This window comes from Pipistrellus kuhlii, unplaced genomic scaffold (genome assembly GCF_014108245.1).
Source record: "Pipistrellus kuhlii isolate mPipKuh1 unplaced genomic scaffold, mPipKuh1.p scaffold_m20_p_8, whole genome shotgun sequence".
Lineage (NCBI taxonomy): Eukaryota > Metazoa > Chordata > Mammalia > Chiroptera > Vespertilionidae > Pipistrellus > Pipistrellus kuhlii.
In genome coordinates this window covers 30,907,716-30,931,695 of record NW_023425584.1, presented here as the reverse complement: position 1 = coordinate 30,931,695, position 23,980 = coordinate 30,907,716, and the positions used below count along the sequence as shown (strand labels likewise).

The window sequence follows — 23,980 nt, the reverse complement described above, 5'->3', positions numbered from 1 at the left end:
CCTACAGTATCAAGAATTTACTCATTTATTCAATGACAGTCCAATTCCTGAATTTCCTGGTGAATTTCTTGTGACTCCATTTCTTTTAGAATCAGTGGACCAAATGTTTAGTCTAGGGGGGGCCTTATTTTCGGGGGGATGCCTTATATTTCACTCAGAAGGAAACCTGTAAGTAGGTCTTATTTTCGGAGGATGTCTTATTTTCAGGGAAACACGGTAGTAGATCAGTCTGGCAATAAGAAAACAAATGAGAAGATTGTTGCAATACTCCAGGTGAGAGTTGAAAGCTTTGGATTAAGACAGCAAATGCAGAGAAAGGGATTGGATTCAAAGATGTTAAGGAAGTACAATCTTGGGAAAGCCAGATGTGAGAAGTAAAATAGAGGAGTCAAGGACAACTTGCATTGTTTCTAGGAAAAATTATGATAGTGGTACATTCTCCAAGACAAGAAAAAGAGCAGATTGGGGGTGAGGGGATTGAGAAGTGGCAGAATAATTAATCCTATATAATAAAGAGATAATATGCAAATATTGTGACGCCCTCACGAAGTAACACCATAATGGCTCAGACACTCAACACTGAGGAGGAATGGGGACCAGCTAGGCACAAATGGGCTCACCAGAGAGGAATGGGGACCAGCCAGGCTGTGGCCTGGGAGAGGAAGAAGCTACCTGTCCTGTAGTCCCAGACATCAGCAGCTGGGGCTGTGGCCTAGGAGAGGGACAAGCCACCCACCCCACAGTCCCGGGTCCCAGTGGCTATGTCTGCACCTCCATCCTGGGAGAGGGACAAGCCGCCCACTGTGCGATCCTGGGAACCAATGCCTTTGGCTGCAGCCCAGGCAAAGCCGTCTTCCCACGGTCCCCTGCGGCTGTGGCTGGCCTGGGTGAAGCTGGCCCAAGTCCTGGGTGCTTGCGGACAACCAGAGGGAGGGAAACCTGGGTCCTGGGTGCCTGTGACCAGTCAGAGGAGGAAATCTTGGGTTCTAGGTGTGGGGTGAGGCACAGGCATTTAGGGGAGATCAGGTCAGCAGGGAAGCAGTTAGGGGCAATCAGGCTGGTAGAGGAGCAATTAAAGATGATCAGGCAGGCAGACAGAGGTGGTGAGGGGTGATTAGGCAGGCAAGCAGGCGAGCTGTTAGGAGCCAGTGGTCCCAGATTGCGATAGGCAGGTGGGCATCTCCCAAAGGATCCCAGGTTGGAGAGAGTTCAGACCAGGCCAAGGACCCCACAACACCCCCCCCTACGCACAAAATTTGTGCACCAGGCCTCTAGTCTGTACACAATGAACAATTATAGGGACTATCTGACCAGACTCTGGCTTCACTTCACCCTAGATTTTCTGGAAATTCTCTTCCCCATTTACATAGTTATACTAAAGGCAACCATGTTATAATGTACCGTATTTTTCGGACCATAAGACGCACTTTTTTCCCCCCAGAAGTGGGGGGGGAAAGTCCCTGCGTCTTATGGTCCAAATATAGCCTACACATATACTTTTAAAAAAAAGTTTTTTTACTTGCCCGGCTCTGTGTGGTCTCTGTGTGCTTGCCCGGCTCTAAAATGGTTCTAAATGCTGCTGTTTACTTTACAGGGTTGATTACATGCGTTTACGACTGTGATGTTGGCTTTTAATGCACATAAAATATTTTAGGACACTATTTGTTTCAGAATCTTTTTTTCTTCATTTCCCTTCTCTAAAAACTGGTGCGTCTTATGGTCCGGAGCGTCTTATGGTCCGAAAAATACGGTAACCTATAATGTGATCCTTTAGCAGGCGTCTTCAAACTACGGCCCGTGGGCCACATGCGGCCCGCAGAGGAGTCTGATCCGGCCCGCCAGGTTTTTTGGGCAGTGAGCGCAGCCGAGGTGTTACAGTAGGAATTAGTAGTTCATATAGTCCGGCCCTCCAGCTCTCTGAGGGACCGTGATCTGGCCCCCACTTTAAAAAGTTTGAGGACCCCTGCTTTAGAGTAAAGGGTACAGTAGACACGTCAAGTCTGATTCCCTAACTAAAGCTAGGCTAATGCCCAGATCCCACCTGTTTGTGTATGTGTATTTGTGTGTATACTGTATGTGCATATGTATCTACAATAAAACAAAAACCCATAACAACTACCACATTAAGTAGGGGCATTATAACTAACTGTTAAACCCTAAGGCAATCCTTAGACCCAAATGTCTACGAAGGCCCATTTGATCTGCTAAAACAGTAGTCAACAAACTTTTTTAAAGCCTCCTAGAAAATATTTTAGGCTTTGTAGGCCATATAGTCACAACTACTCAACTCTGCCTTTGCAGCAGCAAAAGCAGCTTCAGATAATATATAAACAAATAGTTGTCTTTATGAAATTGAAATGTGAGCTTCCAAAAAAGCATTTCTTATAATTTTCACATGCCACAAAATATTCTTTTGATTATCTCCATCATTTAAAAAGGTAAAACCATTCTTAGTTCACAGGCCATACAAAAAGAACACAGAACTATGTCGACTAACCATAGTTTGCCGCCTTGTAATAAGCGACATAGATCTGTCCTCCCCTAACATTCCTTCCAACTGCCCTCTTAGTGGTAATCTTAATCTAAGACAAAAACCTTCCCAGTGAACAGAACTGAAAAATCTTCATTTGGCTAAAAAACTCACTCCATTTTCAAGGAAGACAACAAATGTAGGCCCCTATAATTTGCTAGTTGTATCATTTATCTTATACCATACCTGTGTAGCAAGATATGGTATTAAGTTTTGCAACAATATCTTCCTCTGCTCTCCTCTCATAAGCGTTTTAGTTATTTTGTTTCCCCACCATTGTGTATCAGTTATGTTAAGGATGATTAAATTTAGTTTTTTAGAAACAATTTTCAGACATGTGACAAAGCATATCTAGGCCTGATTAACAAAAAATCTCACCTTTAGAACCTGAACTCAGAGAACAATGACCTATGGATGTTGTAGCCAGATGTGAATTTGGGTAGTCTTCATAGAAGAGATGAGGTTGTTTGCTGATATATATAAACGTTTTAAAAACATTTACATATGGGGAAAAGTAGGACTAAATAGCCATGGGATGAATGAGGTGGCCCAACTAAGTTTATCTCTTATTTTTTATTATTGATTTTAGAGAGAGAAGGAAGGAGGAAGGGAGATAGAATATTGATTTGTTCTACTTATTTATGCATTCACTGGTTGAGTCTTATATGTGCCCTCACCAGGGATAAAACCCACAACTTTGGAGTATCACGATGACACTCTAATCAACTGAGCTTACCCAGCAAATGCCCCAAATATGTTTTTTATTTGTTTAGTTAATATATTTTTATTGATTTCAGAGGGGAAGGGAGAAGAAGAGGGAGATATAGAAACATCAATAACGAGAATCATTGGTTGGCTGCCTCCTGCATGCCCCCCCCAGTAGGGCGTGTGCCAGCAACCCTGGCAGGTGTCCCTGACTGGAATCGAACTCGGGATCATAAGTCCACAAGCCAACATTCTATTCACTGAGCCAAACCCGCTATGGCCCAACCTGTACTGCACTTCTCTCTGGGATAGTGCAGCTAGAGCATCTTATTACAATGTAGCCCCTCAGCCAAAGTTATGGTCTAGAGGTGGACACATAATCTAATTAGTCCCCTTTCCTAGGTCAGTCTATCTCTGAAAGCAGAAGATACAAAATTTCAAATTCAGAAGATATTAGTATTAAAGTTGGTCTGCAGCAAGAGAACTAGCTGACTATACAAAGAACCTCTCTATCTAGCTGTTCCTGAGTTCTATATTCCTGCCTTACTTAGAATTTTTAGGATACCCACTATGTTCCCAATAAATTATTTTGGCTTAAGGTAAGTATATATATATACACTTTATATATATAAGTATATACTTTCCTAAATAAAACAAAGTACCTATTAGACAAACTAAAGGGGTCTATTCAGTTGAATGAAAGAGTCCTGGTGCCCATAAAACACTTAGAGATGATAGCTACGCAATACAAATGGATGGTATTACCCAGAAGAGTGAAGAATAAATGACAAGGCTAAAATCCAGAATACCAATCTCAAAGGATTACTAAGAATTAAAAATCTGCAAAGAAGCAGTTAGTAGTAAATGAACAGTCATCAAAGTAAGGAAGAAAACAATATCAAGTATCAAATGATTAACTATCAAGTACAAAAAGAGGTAGTAAACAATGATTACATAAGTTGGCAATATAAAAACACAAAGTAGCCTTGGAAAGAGTAATTTCACTGGCATGATAGGATAAGAAGCCAGGCTGAAGGTACGTACACACTACCTACAAAGTATTCTTGCCATTAAAAAAGTATCAAGCCTGATAGTCTAGCCAATGTTGCTAAATGGTTAGAGCCTCAGTCAGAGCACCAAAGGGTCTCAGGTTCCATTCCTGGTCAAGAGCATGTCAACCTCAGTTGCAGGTTTGATCCCTGGCCCTAGTCAAGACAAGTTCGGGAGGCAACCAATCAATGTGGCTCTCTCACATCTCTCTTTCTTTTCTTCCCTATCCATCCTTCCCTTCCTCTCTCTAAAAAGCAATGGAAAAAAATAGCCTCAGGTGAGGAGAGAAAAAAAATTCAAGCCTAAATCAAATCAATCTCCTAAATGTAACTACTAATAGGAAAACCAGTGGCAAAGAAACATCTATAATAATAATATGCTAATTAGACCAGACAGCTGGACAACCTCCTGGACAAAGCTGGGGCTGCAAGGACAGAGCCCCTTGCACGAATTTCATGCTTTTGGGCCTCTAGCTAAGTGTCCCTCCAACCGGTAGCTATGATGCACACTGACCACCAGGGGGCAGACGCTCAATGCAGGAGCTGCCAGGCTGCAGTGAGTTGGCAAAAGCAGTTCTTGGGTGAGGCACCCTGGAACCAGAGGAGGGAGCCTGATTCCTCGCAGGGCTGCATGATTCCACCTTCGGCTATGGGTGATGTTGTTGCTGGGGCACTGTCAGCCCTGAATCTGGTTTACTGCACATTTGTATTTGCGTTCCATACCCTGTACGACAGCAACTTTGTATAATGCCCTCTGGCACTCTGGGGGCCCCCAGGGGATGTTGGAGAGCTAGTTTCAGCCCAATCCCTGCAGGCCAGGCAGAGGGACCATCTACTCTACAGATGCTCTTCAAGCCATGGTGCCACCCCAGGTGAGGCTGGCCAGGCAGGGAATCAGGGAGGTTAGCTCCAGGGCCTGTCTGGCCCATCTCACCTAGTCCCACCCCACTGGCCACCTTCTATATAATTAATGTCCTTTCAATGTGCACAAATCCATGCACCAGGTCAGTAGTATTTACATGAAATCACAGCAATGCAATCACCACAATCCAGACTGTGAGAAAACTCATAGGGCAAAAACCTGATTTTTTTAACAAACTAATTGTATGGGAATAAGAACAAAAAGACAGCAACTAACAAAGAAGGGGATGGGGGAAAGAAGGTAGAGACACATACCCAATGTAATATAGTATGTCCCTTTGTTTGTTTTCTAACTCAAACTGTTAAAAACAAAGCAAAGCCCAGCTGGTATGGCTGTGATTGAGTGTTGACCTATGAACCAAGAGGTCACAGTTCCATTCCCAGTCAGGTTACATGCCTGGGTTTCAGGCTCAGTCCCCAGTGGCAGCTTATCAATGATTCTCTCTCATCACCGATGTTTCTATCTCACTCTCCCTCTCCTTCCCTCTCTAAAATCAATAAAAACACACTTTAAAAAAATCAGAAGCTATAGTCAAGGAAATCTGAACACTGACTGGGTATGCAATGATAATAAAAAATTAGTGTTGCTGAAACCGGTTTGGCTCAGTGGAGAGATTGTCTGCCTGTGGACTGAAAGATTCCAGGTTCGATTCCGGTCAAAGGCATGTACCTTGAATGCAGGCACATCCCCAGTAGGGGGTGCACAGGAGGTGGCTGATGGATGTTTCTCTCTCATTGATGTTTCTAACTCTCTCTCATCAATGTTTCTCTCTCTCTCTCTCTCTCTCTCTCTCTCTCTCGCTCTCTCGCTCTCTCGCTCTCTCTCTCTCTCCCCCTCCCCCCCCTTCCTCTCTGTAAAAAAATCAATAAAATATGTTTTTTAAAAGAAATTAGTGTTGCCGAAACCGGTTTGGCTCAGTGGATAGAGCGTCGGCTTGGGGACTGAAAGGTCCCGGGTTCGATTCCGGTCAAGGGCATGTACCTTAGTTGCGGGCATATCCCCAGTAGGGGGTGTGCAGGAGGCAGCTGATCGATGACTCTCTCTCATCGATGTTTCTAACTATCCCTCTCCCTTTCTCTCTGTACAAAATCAATAAAATATATTTAAAAAAAAGGAAATTAGTGTTAATTTTTTAGTGAAATTTTATATTGGATTATTGTTTTAATCCTTATTTTTCAGAGATACATAATGAAATAGTGTAACAATTTTATTTTACTAGTGTGTCTTCCCTAATACATTGTGTTCCATGTCACCCAGCAGGCTATGGCCCCAGTTAGCTGCCTAACAAATAATTAAGGAAGATACAAAGTGATACAGGATTCCAGGGAGGTAGGTCACAATTGGAGTAGAGTGAAGAATTAAGCAAAACTTTAGGAAGGAAATGGTACTTGCCATGGGCCTTAAAAGATGGTAAAATTTTAACAGGTAAGGAATGAGAGAAAAATGATATTCCTGATGGAAAAAACGAAAGCAATTGCAAGGTGGTGGGAAGGCCTGTCTATGCAGCATATTCACCTGTACTCACCTTTCCATAAAACTGTCCCTACCCTAATGAGACATGAAAACAAAAACTTGAAGTGAAAAGTTATAACTCTCTAGGCAGCTCCAAATTGACAAAATCATGGGGGACTCATTCAGGCTCCAAGCAGGCCCCGGGGGGTGGGGGGGTGGGGGGGTGGAGGGTGGGGGAGAGTTCTTGTCTAGTCCTAGGACAGATCATGACAATATCTGGATAGCCAAACCATACTGGCTGTCTAGGGCAGTGGTTGGCAAACTCATTAGTCAACAGAGTTCTTTTACCTATCCTAGGAAATAATGATCAAAATGAGTAATTTAAAACAGTACTCACTAAAAGCTACCACCATGGCTCATTAGGGAGATAAAAGTTACATGAAATGCCTTTCCTCAGGTTACAGATTTTTTTAATGATAGCTGATGAAGCAAATATATTTTAAGAAAGATTTTTTCTTCTTCTTCAAAAATAGACTAGTCCCAAAATTAAAATATTTTGGAAATATTTTGGAAATGGATTCAGTGGTTCTAACATTTTCTATGTGCCAGTATCATTAAAATTCTCAGGATATGATGCCTGTGAAAAATGAACATCTAGACAAATAGGAATGCACATAATCAGCCAAAAAACTCAGTAATTGGAATGCTTATTACTGTCCTCTTCCATGTATTGGAGTATCACTTCAAATAACCAATATAAGTGGGTGTAGGGAGATACTAGAAGTATGGATGCTTTTCTTAAACTAAAGTAAAAAGCAGCAAGGTAACAGGTCAGATTAGGTGTAAGCAGTTTTAAGTCACTGACTACACCTTATTTCACAATAACTGAGACTGGTATACATCTTCCCAGAAATCAAATGTAATTATTCCAACTCATAAGAAGAAATAGCACTGGCTGGTTTGGCTCAGTGGATAGAGCATCAGCCTGAGGACTGAAGGGTCCCTGGTTCTATTCTGACCAAGGGCACATGCCCGAATTGCAGGCTCGATCCCCAGTGGGGAGTGTGCAGAAGGCAGCCAATCAATGATTCTCTCTCATCACTGATGTTTCTCTCTTTCTCTCCCTCTCTCTTCCTCTCTGAAATCAATAAAAATATATTTTTAAAAATAAAAGACTAATAGATATATTTTAAGGAATGTAATGTGATATCTATCTCTTTAAAAAAAAGAAGAAAACAAGAAATGAGTAAGACATAATAATTGGGGGTTCAAAAACTGGGAAACCTTTATATTATATAGGAAAGATTTTGTGGTTTTATATCTGTAGAATAGAGCTAAAAATAATAAAATTTAAGTCAATTTTTATAATTCACACTGAACTTCTAGGTCACTGCACAGGTGTGCCTTCAATACTTAAAAAATACCTCTTTGATTTTCTGAAAAATACTACAAAGACTCATATATATTTTGGACTCTATTCTAAACCAGTAGATGGCCACAAAAGGAGAAATACCTGTTTTCTTTGTTCCTCTCAGGTACACATTCAACCATTACATTTACCTTAACTCTTCAAAAAAGGTAAGACACCATATTTTTAGAAGGCTTCATCTTCTGAAACTGACAGTCACATTTTCCTCCACAAATACTGATCACTTGCTCATATAGCTTTCTTTAGATTACCTCTTTGTGAAATCATAGGTTGGCTATCACGTTCAAATTCAACCTACTAATTGATTGTATAAAATATTGGGGAAGATAAAGAGGGGTACAAATAAAGCTCTTTCTCTAGAGACACTACAACAGAACTATAAGAAAATTGCAATGCAAAGCAGAAAGTATCAACTGTTACAAAAGGCGATACAATAACTCAAAGAGCACAGAAAGAGAATGTATGTCATCTGACAAGTAGAAAGTGAATCTGAATGAAAATATTTTTATCTTTAAGAATTCTTAAGTACATAGCTTCACCAAAAGCACTGTAATCACCTTTATACCACAGAATTGTAGACACTTTCCAATTAACACAGCTAAGCTCCTTTTTTTTTTTTTTTTTTAAGCCAAACAGTAAAAGCTGGGTCATTCACAGACATCCTATCTTGTCCCCATTTGACACAAAATTTTATTTAAAGTAAAATTTGCCTACTGTTCCTGTAGAGCTAACAAACACCAGTCATCAGCCTGCAAGCTACCACAGTCTGAACGAGACTGCTGGTATTAAATAAAAATACATTGATTGCTTCCAGTAAGTTAACCCTAAAAAATAACGAAAAACAAATTATTGAAAATTCTTTGTGTTTGGAAACTGAAAAACACAATGTTGGATAAGAAAAATTAACCTGAGAAATTTAAGAAGCCAGCTTTGTTAAAAACCAAGTGGCCACTTGCCAATACTTCTTTATGCACAAATGACCAAAGATGATCCTAGGCAGATTCAGAGGCCACAAAGGATCTTTACCAAATGCCAAATTAAGAAATGTCTTGCAAACATTTCAATGTTCCTAAGTCAAAGGGCCGTTAAATAAAAGAAGCACCTCACAAAGCTTTGTAGGATGAATATGGAAACAAAGCTTTGCGCTTCTAGCATCGAAGTCCTAAACATACACACACACACACACACACACACTTCAAACGTGACGTTTACAAATATCTTCTTCACACGGGCACCTAGACCTTAGATTCCATCAAGAAAAAATCCCGCTCACAGAGAAAGGGACTGGCCCAAGTTCTAAAACCCTGTGGCCCCCACAGGAAAAGAAAACCCCACCATTCTGAATTGCAACTCTGAACTCCACGCACAATCATTTCAGACCCGTCCTTTCACCTTGATACAAATTAACACCGTCGGTGAAATTAACTGGCAACAAGGAGACTCCTCACACTCCTCTACCCCACGATCCATCCATCCATCCCTCCAAGAGTGGAAGGAACAGCAAAGTGGAAGGAACAAAGCACTGACGTCAATTACGAGATTAACCCCGGGCACAGGCAGCTGGAGGAAGAGGCCTTCGCCATCCATACCCAAAGACAAGCTGCCGGGTAGCCCGCTAACAGGCAGGCACCGAAGTTAAGGGGGGGACAAGCACTACGCCCCCACATTCCCATTTTTTCGTTAACCCCCTCCGCGGCTGGAAAGCGGAATATTTTCCGCCCCCTCCTTTTTTTTTTTTTTTTTTTTTTTTTTTTTTTTTTCAGAGGAGGAGGGTGACGGTGAGCAGGATCGCGAGAAGGAAAGCGAGAACTAGTTGGGTTATGATAGCCAGAACCTAGGCCTCTTTTCTCTTTGACTAGACATGGCTTGAAATTGAAATTAAAAAAAAAAAAAAAAAAAAAAAAAAAAAAAAAAAGGTCCCAAAACAGACGGCGGGGTTTCTGAGTGAAGGAACGGGCTAAGGAACGAAAGGGGGGGCAAGAGAAAACGGCGAAAAAGGATGGGTTTCTGGGAATTTCTGTTAGGATTAGGTTAGTTTTATTTATTTACATGGGGGGAGAAGGGAGTGGAACGCGAAGGTGAGAGACGAAGGCGGATGGAGCAGCCCGGGCCCGGAGGGGGTCCCCGAGCTCCCCTCCTGCCTGACCCCCGCCCGGTGGACCCCGAAGCCCCGTCCCCCGCCCCTCGTCCGCCCCTCCCCCGCGGCGCGGCCCGGCCCTTAGCGCCCGGCTTCTCACCTCCAGTCCCGGCTCCTCTAGGCCCGAACCATCCCCCGGCGGCGGCGGCGGGACCGGGCCTGCACCTTCACCCGACGCGCATCCGAGCCCAGCGGGGGGCGGCGACAGGCTGCCGAGGACCAGGCGCTCGGGGGCGCCGGGGGTCTGGAAAAGCGCCGGCGGGGAGGCGACGCGCCTCACACGGAACAGGCGGAGGTCCCGACCCGGTCCATGACGGTCGGGCCCAGCCTGGGACGGCCGACGGCGGCGGCGGGGGCGGGCTGATGAGGACCTGGCGCCCGGATCTCCGCCCTGTCAGCTGGCGGCGGCGGAGACGACGGACGCTCGGCGCCCGCAGCCAGGACTGACTGACGCAGCGGCCGCGCCGCCCATGTGACCGGGCCCGGCGAGCGCGGCGTCACGTGACGGCGGCGCGCCCCTCCCCGCCGGGGCAGCGGGGGCGGCTGGCCGCGGGGGCCGCCGGGCCTGTGCTGAGGGCGAGGGCGTGCGCAGCTGCCGGGCCCGACGAGGACGACGACCCCGGGCGTGCCCAGCGCCGGTCCCCTGGGCCCGGCGGCCGCGTTCGGAGGGCGGGGCGGGCAGGACACGACCGGCACCCGGACACGCACCCTCCTGCGCGTAGCCGCTAGCGAGGTGCGGAGGGCGGCGCCGGGCCCGGCCGGATCTACCGGTTCTGGGGTTCAGGTGAAGGGCTCAGGCCATCTGCGCCCCCAAAGTCCCCAGACCGGCTTCCCGTGCGGACTGGAAGCCCCGAGTCCAGGGCCCCCAACAGGTCCTGCCGGAAGGGGGTCTGCGGGTCTGTCCGCGGAGGGTGCTCGCCACCTCGCTTGAACTTCTCGAAGAAGCTGAGACAGACCCCACCCACCCCATCTCCACCCCCCACCTCAATCGTCTAAACGTTTTCTGCCACTAAACCTGTTCAGAATATAATTTTAAACCTTTTTTCCTTCACCTCAACGTCCTGCCAGTCAGGGCAAACTATAATTTAATTAGGAGTCAAATAATAGTTATGGACTAGACGGAATTTTCAAATAATCTCATAGAAGCCAGTACAGTAATTGTCCAGAGATACTACCTCTGGCTCATTATTTGGAAAAGACTTGGTAATCTGCCTCTCACCTGTTTTCTTCCCATGAAGGAGCCCCTTGAAGCAGGTGTGTGTGTGTTTCACTTTTTACTAATTTTGAAACATTTTAAAGATTGTTTTTAATAAAAGGTAAGAGTTTTGTAATATTATTGTAGACTGCATATGAAAATATTTCTATTAGCCCTAAAAGCTGGTAATTCACCAGCATCTATACATATTTTTTCTTTTAAATTACTTAACTGACTACTTATTTCTTTAAAGCTTCACTCTTTTTATGTATATCTACATAGATTTCATCTATATATCTGTTTATAAAGAAATATATAAATGCAACATAATAAAAGGCTAATATACAAATAGACCGAACAGGGAACAACTGAATGCTCTGACATGTGCTGACCACCAGGTAGCATGTGTAGAATATGGAGGATGTCGGCAGCAGAATGCAGAATATGGCTGGCAGCAGGATGGTGAAGGTAAGTGGGGGTTCCAGACCAAGGCAGGACACCGATTACTGTCATCAGGGTGCGCCTCTGTTGGTTACTGAAAATTCTTTGTTCCCGCATGCCAAGGTCCTGCTCTGCACTTACACCTGCTGCCAGCGCCAGAGCCATCACTTGCACCTGTTGCTGGTGCCCGTCAGCAGGTGCAAGTAAGGCCGTCAGAGCTGCTAGCAGACAGGACCAGGGGCCACAGCAGAAGGAGCTGGGCAGGAGCACAGAGGATGGGCTGAGACCCACCCCTGTGTCCACCGCAGCCTCACGGCCCACAGCTCCTTTCAAGGTACACGAATTTGTGCACTGGGCCCCCCTAGTCTATAATAATAAAAGTGGAATATGCTAATTAGACCAGACAGCCAAATAACCTTCCGAACATCCTTCCAGACAAAAGCCACAGCTGTAAAAGCCAAGGCAAGCTACCACGGCTGTGAGGACTGAGCCCCTTGCACAAATTTCATACATTAGGTCTCTAGTCCTATATAATAAAAGGCTAATATGCAAATCGACTGAATGGCAGAATGACCAGTCACTATGATGTACACTGACCACCAGAGGGCAGATGCTCAATGCAGGAGCTTCCCCCTGGTGGTCAGTGCACTCCCACAGAGGGAGTACTGCTCAGCCAGAAGCCAGGCTCACAGCTGGCGAGCACAGTGGCAGTGGCGAGAGCCTTTCCCGCCTCTGTGGCAGCGCTAAGGATGTCCTACTGCGGGGGGAGTGGGCCTAAGTTGGCAGTCAGATCTCCCAAGGGCTCCCAGAATGAGAGAGGCCGCAGGCCGGGCTAAGGGAATCCCCCAAGTGCATGAATTTTGTGCACTGGGCCTCTAGTGAAAAAATAATTGCTGCCCCCAGCCCTAATCCTCCCTGGCTGTCTCTAGGTCTCACCCACTTCTTCCTCACTCATCCTTCTCCCCAATATATATATAGCCTGAATTTTGAGCTGGCTTAAGGTAGATTTGAGAATTATTCCATCTTCTCAAGCTAGGCCTTCTTTAGGGGTGTCAAACTCAATCAGAGAAGGGGCCAAAATCTAAAATCCAGCCTAAATCGCGGGCCGAATGGTTTACTGAACAGTCATAAACTGTCATTGTGATGGAAACGCAGCGGAGTGCAGTGATGACGGCGCGGTGCGGGCCACGTTGCAAGGCCTGGCGGGACGGATTTGGCCCGAGGGCCTTGTGTTTGACACGTGTTCTAGATCAATAAATCTTTCCTTGCTCTAAACTGATTTATTGAATATTAGCCTTTCTTTTGGAGCATTGGGCATGCAAACTTTGTGCCTGTGACATTGGAGAGAATATTAGCTTCCTATTACTGCTGTACCAAACTGTCACAAATTTAGGGGTTTAAAACAACAAAAACTTATCATCTTACAATTCTGTAAGTCAGAAGTCTGAGCAAGTATTCCTGGGCAAGGCTACTCCTTTCTGGAGGCACTAGGGAGAAATCCCTTTCCTTGCCTCTTCCATCTTCTAGAGACTGCCCATATGCCTAGGCTGTGCCACTGTATTCCATCTTCAAAGTCAGAAACAGCTAGTCAATTCCCTCCTAAATCACATTACTCTGGGGGGGGAGGGGAAGGCGCAATGGTAAGATATGTACACATATAATACCTTAATTAAAAAATGGGGGGGAAAATCACATTACTATGGCCTTCTTTATTCTGCCTCCGTCTTCTAATTTTGAGGACCGTAATAATCACTGTGTGCCATTTTAGATAATCCAGAATAATCTCCCTATTTTAAGGTCAAATAAATTAGCAACCTTAATTCTATCTGCCACTTTAATTCCCCTTTGCCATACAACAAACAGCATATTTAGAAGTTCCAAGGACTGGTTCATGGGCAACTCTGAAGGGCCATTATTCTGCTTACCATACAGCATAAGCAGTCACTTAAAGTCATCTATTGAAAAGTTGAGGATTTTGAGAAATTCCTGAAATGAACAATAAAGCTATTTGTATTGTAATTTTTCTCTTCCTGGTCAGAATGTTCCTGGAATAGTAGTTATGTTAAAGATGACAACAAATTAATAAAATTATATTAATGTTGACTGAAGGAACCAAAATTCTGCCACCCTGAAGCTGCTTTGGGAATATATACTATTAATATAGTATATATTCACCTGAGGACAGTTTTCCCATTGATTTTTAGAGAGCGTAGAAAAGAGGAAGAGAGAAAGAAACATCAAGTGAGAAAGATACATCGACTCATTGGCATTGGTTGCCTCCTACACACACCCCAACCAGGGCTGGGTATTGAGCCTACAATGGGCATATGTGCCCTTGACCAGAATCGAATCCGAGACCCTTCAGTCCAAGGGCTGACACTCTAACAAATGAGCCACTGGGGTACTAGTTTTAAGCTTTTTGTTAAAAAAAAAAAAATAGAGACTTAGAAAGAATCATTGACTCTCCCCCTTTTCCCAAAAGATTCAGACAGAGAAATCTATTTCAGGAAGAAGATCTTAGGAGGCGGCCTTAGCCTAAATTTGAATTAAGTGTGGTAAACAAGAGGCTTCCAGGCCCCTTGTGAGCTAGCTACCCCAGGGACCCATTGTGTCTGAGTAGCCTAGCAAGGATTTTCCTGCCTTGTGTGTTCCGTTCTTCCTCAACTACCTATAAAGCAACCATCCCCATTCCTGAAAATGACTACCATGCCCCCCCCCTTTCTCCTTTGTCCAAATGTGTCTTACATAATCAATGTTGCCTCACTAATTTTTGAATTTTCATGGAATTATGATGCCTATGTGAATTCTCTATGCACATATATTAAACTTTGATTTTCTCCTGTTAATCTGTCTCTGTTAATTTGATTATTAGCCCAGACAAAAGAATTTAGAAGGTGGGAGGAAAAGTATTAACATGTTCTTAGCTCCCATAATTGTAATCTGTATGGATGTAGATGGTGTCAGTCCTCAGTGCCTGATCTTATAGTCATTCTTCAGCCTGAGCTGGGGACCATTAGCACTTGGGGCCATGATCAATCCAAATCTTCACTGTTACTTGGGGTGTCATAATTAGGAATCAAATTTTTGGAGGGTGGTTATTTCAACTTGCTTAAGTTCCAGGTTTTCTCTTTTTTTTCTTTTTTTTCTTTTTTAATTGATCTTATCAGAAGGTGAAGAGAGAGAGGGAGAGAGAAACATCCATCTGTTGACTTCCACACATGCCCAACAGAAATTGTACCCCCAACCTGGGTATGTGCCCTGACTGGCACCTTCTGATGTATGGGATGGCACTTCAACCAACTGAGCCACACCAGCCAGGGCAGGTTTTTCCATCCTTAATCCTACTGGGGAACACTGCAGAATGCCTACTTTAGAGCAGGGGTGAGGAACATCCGGCCTGAGGGCGGTATAAAGCCCATGAAACCATTTGGTCTTGCCATGCCAAGGCATTAGGGGTGAGTTAATGAAATGCTTGACCAAACATAGCAGACTAGGTTTTAAGCTGATAATTTTGTAGGGCCCTCAAATGATGTGTAAGTGCCCAATGGTCCTTGGCAGAAAAGAAGGTTCCCCACCCCTGCTTTAGAATTATCATGGGACTGTGAAAAGCAAGGGACTGGTATATTTATGTAACTACTATGGTGAGAGGCCTGCTCCTAGGGATATTAATTCCTCAGCAGCTCCAGCCTGCTGCCTGTGAGCAGAGCAGATTCCCGCAGCTGGAGAAGGTTCTCAGGCAAATAAAATCAGGAACATCTGCACAAGTTGAAGTCAGGCTGATATTCCTGAAATGTGAGGGGATATGAATGGGCAGCAACAGTGATAATTACTGTACACAGCTGTGTGCTAAGCACAATACTGAACACTTCAGATGTGTTCTTTAAATCTTCTCACCTTGTGACCTCTCCCTCTCTGTCTTGCCTCCTACCACCATGCTGCTGAGACCACTCATGGAGATCACCAACAAGTCCCATACTACCATATCCAAAGCTGAATCTTCGTTTTTACCTGAGTGGCATTTAACACAGCTGACCATTGTCTCTTGTTTGAAACACTTTCTTCTCTTTGTTTTGGAGATGCCACGCTCTTGGGAGTTTCCCTCCGACCTCCCTGGCTGCTGCTTTTCAGTCTCAGTTGCAGGGGGTCCTGGATCTTTCCGGACTTCTGTCCTTAGTCTTGCTCTTCAGCTCTTTTCTCTTTTTCTCTATGAGTTTGGCAAACTTTTGCTGTAAAGATCAGATAGTAAATATTTTAGGTTTTGTATGACAAATAGCAAAATCAAAGATTTTTTGTAGGTACATAGTATTAAATTTTACCTTTTTTGCATAATTTTAATGAAATCCAAAATATAGTAATTGAGTAAGTTTTATAATTCAGGTCCACTAATGAGAAGAATAAATTTGTGTTTTTGATGGGGAATGGGGACATTTCACTTAACTGGGATTCAAAATTAGTGTTTCCCGTCATCAAAAGTGATTTCAGTCCTGGATGGTGTGGCTCAGTTGATTGAGCATGGTCCTGTGAATTGAAAGTTTGCTAGTTGGATCCCCACTGAAAGTTTTGGAACCATGCCCAAAGTTGTGGGATCCAACCCCAGACAGGTGCATACCGGAGGCAAACTGATCAATCTTTCTCTCTCACATCAATGTTTCTCTCTCCTTTTCCTCTCTCTTTCTCTCTCTCTCTCTCTCTCTCTCTCTCTCTCTCTCTCTCTCTCCCCCCCCCCCCAAAAAAAAAAAAATCAAAAAAAAAAAAATCAGTCAAAACATTTTTAAGCTGAAACCGGTTTGGCTCAGTGGATAGAGCGTCGGCCTGCGGACTCAAAAATCCCGGGTTTGGTTCCGATCAAGGGCATGTACCTTGGTTGTGGGTGCATCCCTGATAGGGGGTGTGCAAGAGGCGGCTGATCAATGTTTCTAACTTTCTATCCCTCTCCCTTCCTCTCTGTAAAAAATTAATAAAAATATATTTTAAAAAACATTTTTAAAATATGTTTTTATTTGAGAGAAAGAGGAAAGGAAGAGGGAAACAGAAACATCAATGAAAGAGAAACATCAATTGGCTGCCTCTTGCATTCCCCTACTGGGAATCCAGCCCACAACCTGGGCATGTGCCCAGTCCCGGAATTGAACTGGTGACCTCCTGGTTCAATTCTCAACCACTCAACCACTGATGCTCAACCACTGAGCCACACTAGCTGGGCAATAAAATCATTTTAAAAATATAATTTTTTAAAAAGTGATTTCAAATATTCCTCTGTTAATGCTGACCTGTAATAAAATGTTATGTATTTCACTTTTGAAAACATCTTTCCACACAGATAGGTACTGGGAAACACTGCTATCATTCCATTGGCATGTGATATTAATATCACACCCTGATGTGGGGGGTGATCTACACAATCAATGAGTTGAGCAATGTCCCTGTCCCTGTCATACTAATGCTGAATTGTTAGTGTAGGTAGCTAGTTAGTTGTTAATAAAGGAAGGGAGCAAATGGAATCAGATTAGGCCTAATAAACCAGGGAGCTGAATTGGACATTACGCCTGATTCACTAGGAAGCCATCGTATTCACCATCTCCCCAGGAAACAGCTACATCCTCTACTGAGGGGACTTAATGCCGGAAGTGGACAGGGAGAATCGGCTTTCCAATCTTTTCAGGGGGACAACCAGCCATTAGCCAGATGGAGGGATAAAACAGCAGGGGAATTCCTTCGCTAGAAGGATGCGCAGTAGAAACCAAGAAGGCACAGGGAGAGGTAAGCGCCTACATTTGTAACCCCATGAAGAGGCAAGACTCTGAGGCATGCACAGCAGGAGCCAAAATGGCAACATAAAGGGGTGGAATCTAGCCTGGGAAAGGATGAGGTTGGATAAGGGACACCAAACCCCAGAAGATCCAGAAAAGGAGTTGGTCAGGGGGAGGGCCCAGGATAAGTCCAGGAAGGATTAGGAAAGAGATTGGTTAGTTTGAAAGAAAGCCTGCTTTCTCCCAAGCCTGAGTTAGTATAATCAGAGCTAACAAAGGCCTGTCATGTGGGTAGCACATGTGTGTTTGCCTGTTCCTTCCCTTGCCCTCTCTCTGTGGCAGCTGCTCAGCTCCAAGCATGGCTCCAAGCATGGGCCTCCGGGTGGCAGTGCAGTGCCAGCTGGGACACCGCCAGAAGCAGAGCCTAAGCTGGACTTGCAGAGCCCAGGGTGACAGCATTGCCGTGCTGGATCCGGACCCTCCTGGTGGGCACCGGGCCCAGGACTTCTTCCGCGGTGAGACGAAGCTACCCTGCCTGGTCGTGGAAGGGACAGTGGGCACCCGGGGGCAGTCCTTGGTTTTTACCCCAATAAATCTTACCACTACATCTCCTCTTCCTCTGTGTTGATCCCTGAAATGCTTTTCTAGTGACTGTGTGGAAGAACTCTATTTCCACCGGCAACAAGATGATTTCAAAGCATACGTCAAGATCCAGGTGGACAATCATCTCTTCAAGAAGGAGAACCTTCCCAGCATCTTGAAGTTCAAGGAGTACCGTCCCACGTTGTTTTGAAATCTCCAGGAGAGATCTGGGATTGTTGATCAGGATTACCAGAATACAGTGATGTGCCCCTCTCGATAGTGACAGCCAGGGCCAAGGTGGCACACGTATCCTCACCACCTATGACCGGCACTTTGTCATTACGACTGTGGTAAGTGAGGATGTGCCTGAGATGCACATCGTAAGTACCACCAGTTCATAGCGGAGTGTCACGGCAACACCTTTTTGCCATAGTTCTTGGGGATGTACTGCCTGACCACAGGAGGTGTGGAAACCCACATGGTGGTCGCTAGAAACATGTTCAGCTCTCAGCTCACTCTACACTGCAAGTATGACCTCATGGGTTCTACTGTTGCCAGAGAAGCGAGTGGCAAGAAGGCTAAGAACTTGCCAACATATAAAGACAATGATTTCTTCAGTGAAGGGCAGAAACGCAGATAGGAGAGGAAAGTAAAAAGAACTTCCTAGAAAAATTGTAATGGGACATAGAGCGTCTGGCTCACTAAAGGTCATGGACTGCAATTTGCTGCTGCGCATCCACAACATGGGCCAGGCAGAGCAGGGAAAGACGGAGGTGGAGGAGTGGATAGAGGATGAGGAGTGTGAGAATAACGGGATGAGTAGCCACCTGCTCTGTTCCTATGGCGCACCTCCAGACAGCCTGGCAGCCGCCTCAGCTTCCCTGGGTTCTTTGGTACTGGGACACTTGATCCCTCTGTTGAAGTTTGTGCCATGAGAAGCCATGAAAGTGCCCGCAAGAAGGAGGTCTATTTCGTGGCTGTCATTGATATATTCACACTCTATGGTGCTAAGAAAAAAGCTGCACATGCTGACAAGACACCGAAAAATGGGGCAGGGTCTGAGATCTAGGCTGTGAATCCTGAGCAGTACTCCAAACACTTCAACAAGTTTATGTCCAACATCCTAAGGGAGAGCCAGAGAACAGAGATCTGGCGACAGGGACAGGAAGAGGGAGGGGTGTATTTCGGCTAGATGGGAGGGAAGGGAGCAGAATGAGCGGTCAGGGAGGGCTTTAGCAGTGAGAATGCAGCCGGTGATGCTGAAAGAGATTCTAGGGAGATGGGGGGAGGGAGGGGGGGAGGGAGGATGTGCTAAGTGTGTACCCGCTCACAGGGTGTAGCCTAACCTTCTGCTATCTTAAATTTATTTTTCCCCATTTGACCCTGGTTTAAAGTGGTTTCCTTTTTGCTACCTTGCAATCTTTTCAAATACCTTGGGGATAGAAGTGACTGTGGGTTTATTTGTGTGTGTTTTTTTCTGAAGTTCCGTTGCTCCAGGTTTGCTGTTTATAATGATGTGTCATCACCCTATTCGCCTTCCCCATCCCTGCCCTGAGTTTCCTTCACTGACAGGGGCACCCACAGACCCAGCCAAGGGTCCTCTCAGAGCCAAGTGCTCCAGTACCAGAGGAGAGGCGGTCAGACACCTCATCCCTCCTACATTAACTTTTCAAATTTTTTTCTTTTTAAAAAAATATTTTATTGATATTTTACAGAGGGGAAGAGAGTGATAGTTAGAAACCTTGATCAGCTGCCTCCTGCACCACCACCCCCCCACCCCCCACCGGGGATGTGCTTGCAACCAAGGTACATGCCCTTGACCGGAATGGAACCCGGAACCCTTCAGTCCACAGGCCGACGCTCTATCCACTGAGACAAACCAGTTTCAGCTCTCTTTTCAATTTTATGAAGTATTGTGCACAACTTCTTTCACCTTTCATCCTCGGATCCAAGTGATTCTTCCATCTGAATGCTCTCCTCCTGAAGGAACACTGCAGCTCAACATCAGTCATTTGGGACCAGAATCAACTATCTCAGAGGGGTGTGAGGTCATCCTCATGAAAAGGTGAGGGGTGGGGGTTGCTGCTGGGCTCTCAGACAGCTGGTTCTCAGAGAACCCCGTGACCTTCCCTCGTACTCCTGGGCTTTCTCAGCTACAGGAGTTCTGATGTTTCTCTATAAAGCCTGCTTCCCACTTGGTCATGATGAACTAGAAAGGACCCTTGTGTTAAATGGTTTTTCCCCTTGCAGAAACCCCAGAGTGGATGAGTATCAAATTGAGGGCTTGTGCCCTCCATCCATTTACTTTCTTCTGACCTTCTCCCAGGCACCCCACCTGAAGGTGAGCTTTTAGTTGGGAGCAGATCTCCCAGCACCTGGGGTATTCCTTGCAAAGATCCTTTTTTGAACCCCAGGACTGCCATGTAGGTAATCAGACTCCCTGTGCCTGTGGTTTGTCACCTAGACGTTATGACCAGTTGGGAGTGATATCTCCCACCTTGGAGTGTGGTACCCAAGCCTGAAGTTGGTTCTGAATCACTTGAGGATGTGACCCAGGAAATCCAAATTGGAACTCGATGTGGGATTGGACCTGGCCCCCGCCTCGGGGCTGTTTTCCCTTGAAGCCCACTTCTAGACTTTTAGCAGATCTGACACCCACAGGCTTCCTCAGGAGTAATCCTGTCGCTTCCTTCAGGATCTCCACCCACCTTCTAAGCTTTGCTCTCCAGGCCTCAGAACTGAGCTGTGAGTCATTCTGTGATGACATCAGAGCAGTCTAGTCTGGCTGAGAGAGAAAACAGACACCGCACCAGGAACTGGGGATTTGGGATGAGACATGATAAACTATGTACAAAATACAAAAACAAAAGTTTGTGGAAGCGTTTTGGATGAATGGATTCATTTTCTATGGCTCCCTCCAAACCTGGCCAAGGTCCGCGTCTGAAGCAGGAACCAGCACAGTCTCTGTGCCCTATTCACAGCATTTAGGTCATGAAGGAATGGAGACCGCATTCTTGGACTCCTCTTGGGAGGCTGGGACCCTTCTGGAAGAGGCAGATGGGTCAAACAACTGCCCTGGTCCCAGGAAGGCGCCTCTGAACATCAGTAGGAAGACCACAGGTGAAGAATTTGAAACCAAGCGGCTCATGGAGAAAAAAGGATTAATTTAGGAAGGGATTACATCGGAATAATGTTTGGACTTGATTTCCCTGCCTTCTTATCAAGTATGAGCATTTGAATCTGCTCAGAGTCAGACCCAGCATCTCCCAAGCTTGGCAGGCTGTGTCCTCAAGTAGCCTCCACAGCCACTAGCTCCCTGCATTTATGTGGTCTGCTGATCATGTTGCCATCACGTGTATGAAACATGTAACATCAGTTATAGATGAGCTACGAGACATCTAATTTCTTTAACATTGAGTTTTTGTATTTTTGTGCATCTTTGTGTGTGTGTGTGTGTGTGTGTAGGTGTGTGTATTGATTACAGTAAGAGATAGTATCCTGTTTCAAATGTTCTTATGTGTTTCTGACAGTGTTGTTGATTAAGTCAGAACATTTGAGCTGTGGTTTGGTGAATTTAGATTTTTTAAAATATATTTTTATCGATTTCAGAGGAGGGAAAGGGAGAGAGAGAGGTAGAAATATCAATGATGAGAGAATAATCGATCGGCTGCCTCCTGCACGGCCCCCACTGAGGATCGAGCCGGCAACCTAGACATGTGCCCTTGACCAGAATCCAACCCAGGACCCTTCAGTCCACAGGCTGATGATGCTCTATCCATTGAACCAAACCAGCTAGGATTTTTTTTAAAGGTAATTCTTGCCTGCCCTAGCCGGTTTGGCTCAGTGGAGAGTGTAGACCCACAAACTGAAAGGTCCCGAGTTTGATTCCCGTCAAGAGCAGGTACCTCTGTTGCAGGCTGGATCCACCCCCTCTCCCCCCCTTATCCTCCAACCTGTGTTGGGTCATGGGCGGGAGGCAATTAATTCGTGTCTCTAATTGATATTTCTCTCTCTGTTTCTCCCTTTCCCTTCCACTCTCTCTAAAAAACTCAGTGGAAAATATCTTCAGGTGTGGATTAACACACAATTAAACAAAAGAAGGCCATTCTCCCCCTGGCTGGTGTGGTTCAATTGGTTGGGCATGGTCCTGTGCACTAAAGAGTTGCTGGATTCCTCGTTGGGGCACATGTCTGAATCGTGGGCCCAATCCCTATTGGGGGACATAGAGGAGGCAGCTGTCTCCCTCTTCCTTCCTCTCTCGAAAAATCTGTTTTTAAAAAGTTCATTTCTTTAAAAAAAAAAAAAAAAAAAAAAAAAAAAAAAAAAAAAGTTGTTATTGATTTCAGAGAGGAAGGGGAAGAGAGAGATAGAAACATCAATGATGAGAGAGAATCACTAATTGGCTGCCTCCTGCACACCCCATACCGGGGACTAAGCCTGAAACTATGCCCTTGACTGGAATGGAACCTGGGACCTTTCAGTCCACTGTGCTGTATCCACTGAGCTAAACTAGCTAGGGCTTAAAAGGTTATTTTCTGTGCTATCTTCAAAATCTTGGCTTTGGCCCTGTAATACTTTTGTCATTCAAATGTTTGAAAGCTATTTATCTTGCTTTTACACCAGTTTTCTTTTTATGATGATGAAGACATATTTGGTTTACAGCCTGAATGCAGAGAAAGTGAACTGATCTCAAGCTTTTGTTTCTCCCCACCCCCTCCAAAAAAACCAAAAAACAACAACAACAAAAAACACACTACCATCCCTTTTGAGCAGTAGCAGGCATCTGAGGGGAAGTAACTACCCTCAACCTTACAATGTGGAGCCATGAAACCCAACAGCCTTATATCATTCTGGAATAATTTTGGATGTCTTAAGAACAAAGGGCCCGGCTAGTGTGGCTCAATCTAGGAACCAGGAGATCACAGTCAGGGCACATGCCTGGGTTGTGGGCTCAATTCCCAGTGTGGGGCACTCAGGAGGCAGCCAATCATTGAGTCTCTCTCTCTTTCCCTTCCTTTATGAAATCAATGAAAATATATTTAAAAAATAATAATAATCAAGAACTATGGTATAAGAATAGGACATGGGTGAGGTCTAGAGTGGGATAAGGGCAGGATTCATCTCTTTCTACCAACTAACTAGTCACAGCTCCTTCCATTCCATCTCTTTTCTAAGTCTACAGTTTAGAAAACCTAGTCGCCCAGGTTTTCCAGCCGAGGCGGAGGGGCTGCCTGAAAACCCCACTGAGACCACTAGATGCAGGCCTCTGGTCCTTGTTCCTGTTCACGAACCACTGAGTCTTATCCTTCTAGTCTGGGCGCCTCCCTGAGCCAGCAGTTCCAGGAGCACAGACTGAAGCAGTGCCCCATCCTTCCTTGTCTCACTCAAGGGTGACTGGTCTGTGGCAGGTGCCACAAGTTGTCCCTGTGGTTATTCTCAGTGACGTTCTCTGAACTCCCACCACGGGCAGCGCTTCCTCCCTGTCTGTGTGTTAGGCCTTGAGCAGGTCCCCTGGTAGCACTCAGGGATTGGGACTGCAGACTCCTCCCTAGTGACTTTCCCTTCTTCACAGTCTGCCAGGGCTGCCCTAGGGAGGTGGGCCAAGGACCCAGGACTTTTCTCAGTCGTCAATCCCATCCTACAATTAAGTTTTTACCAGTTCAATGTGTGGAAAACCTTAGAGCTCGGGCCTTAGAACTGTGGCTCCAAGTCTAGGGTCCTCACCCCTTTCTGGTAGACATGTGTGCAGGGGAAGTCTACTCTGAGCACAGGGATCAAAGGGAAAAAA

At 45.2% G+C, this 23,980-nt stretch overlaps 1 protein-coding gene, 1 long non-coding RNA gene and 1 pseudogene across 4 annotated transcripts in view; 2 read left to right on the top strand and 1 right to left on the bottom strand.

The window, feature by feature from the left end:
* AFF4 (AF4/FMR2 family member 4) overlaps positions 1-10,731 on the bottom strand; it is an 83,246-nt gene extending 72,515 nt beyond the window's left edge. For 2 of the 3 annotated variants that reach the window (XM_036423873.2, XM_036423874.2), the window contains exon 1: positions 10,325-10,728. The gene's annotated coding sequence lies outside the window, so the exon portion shown is untranslated. Of the gene's footprint in view, positions 1-10,324 lie in introns of all 3 variants that reach the window. The other variant, XM_036423875.2, reaches the window with a different exon arrangement.
* On the top strand, positions 6,615-7,180 carry LOC123651747. Its single transcript, XR_006740629.1, has 2 exons — positions 6,615-6,865; positions 6,898-7,180. It is a non-coding gene; the product is annotated as an uncharacterized LOC123651747 (long non-coding RNA).
* A 7,237-nt stretch (positions 10,732-17,968) lies between the features above and the next one.
* On the top strand, positions 17,969-19,443 carry LOC118711265 (annotated as a pseudogene).
* The last annotated feature ends 4,537 nt before the right edge of the window (positions 19,444-23,980 follow it).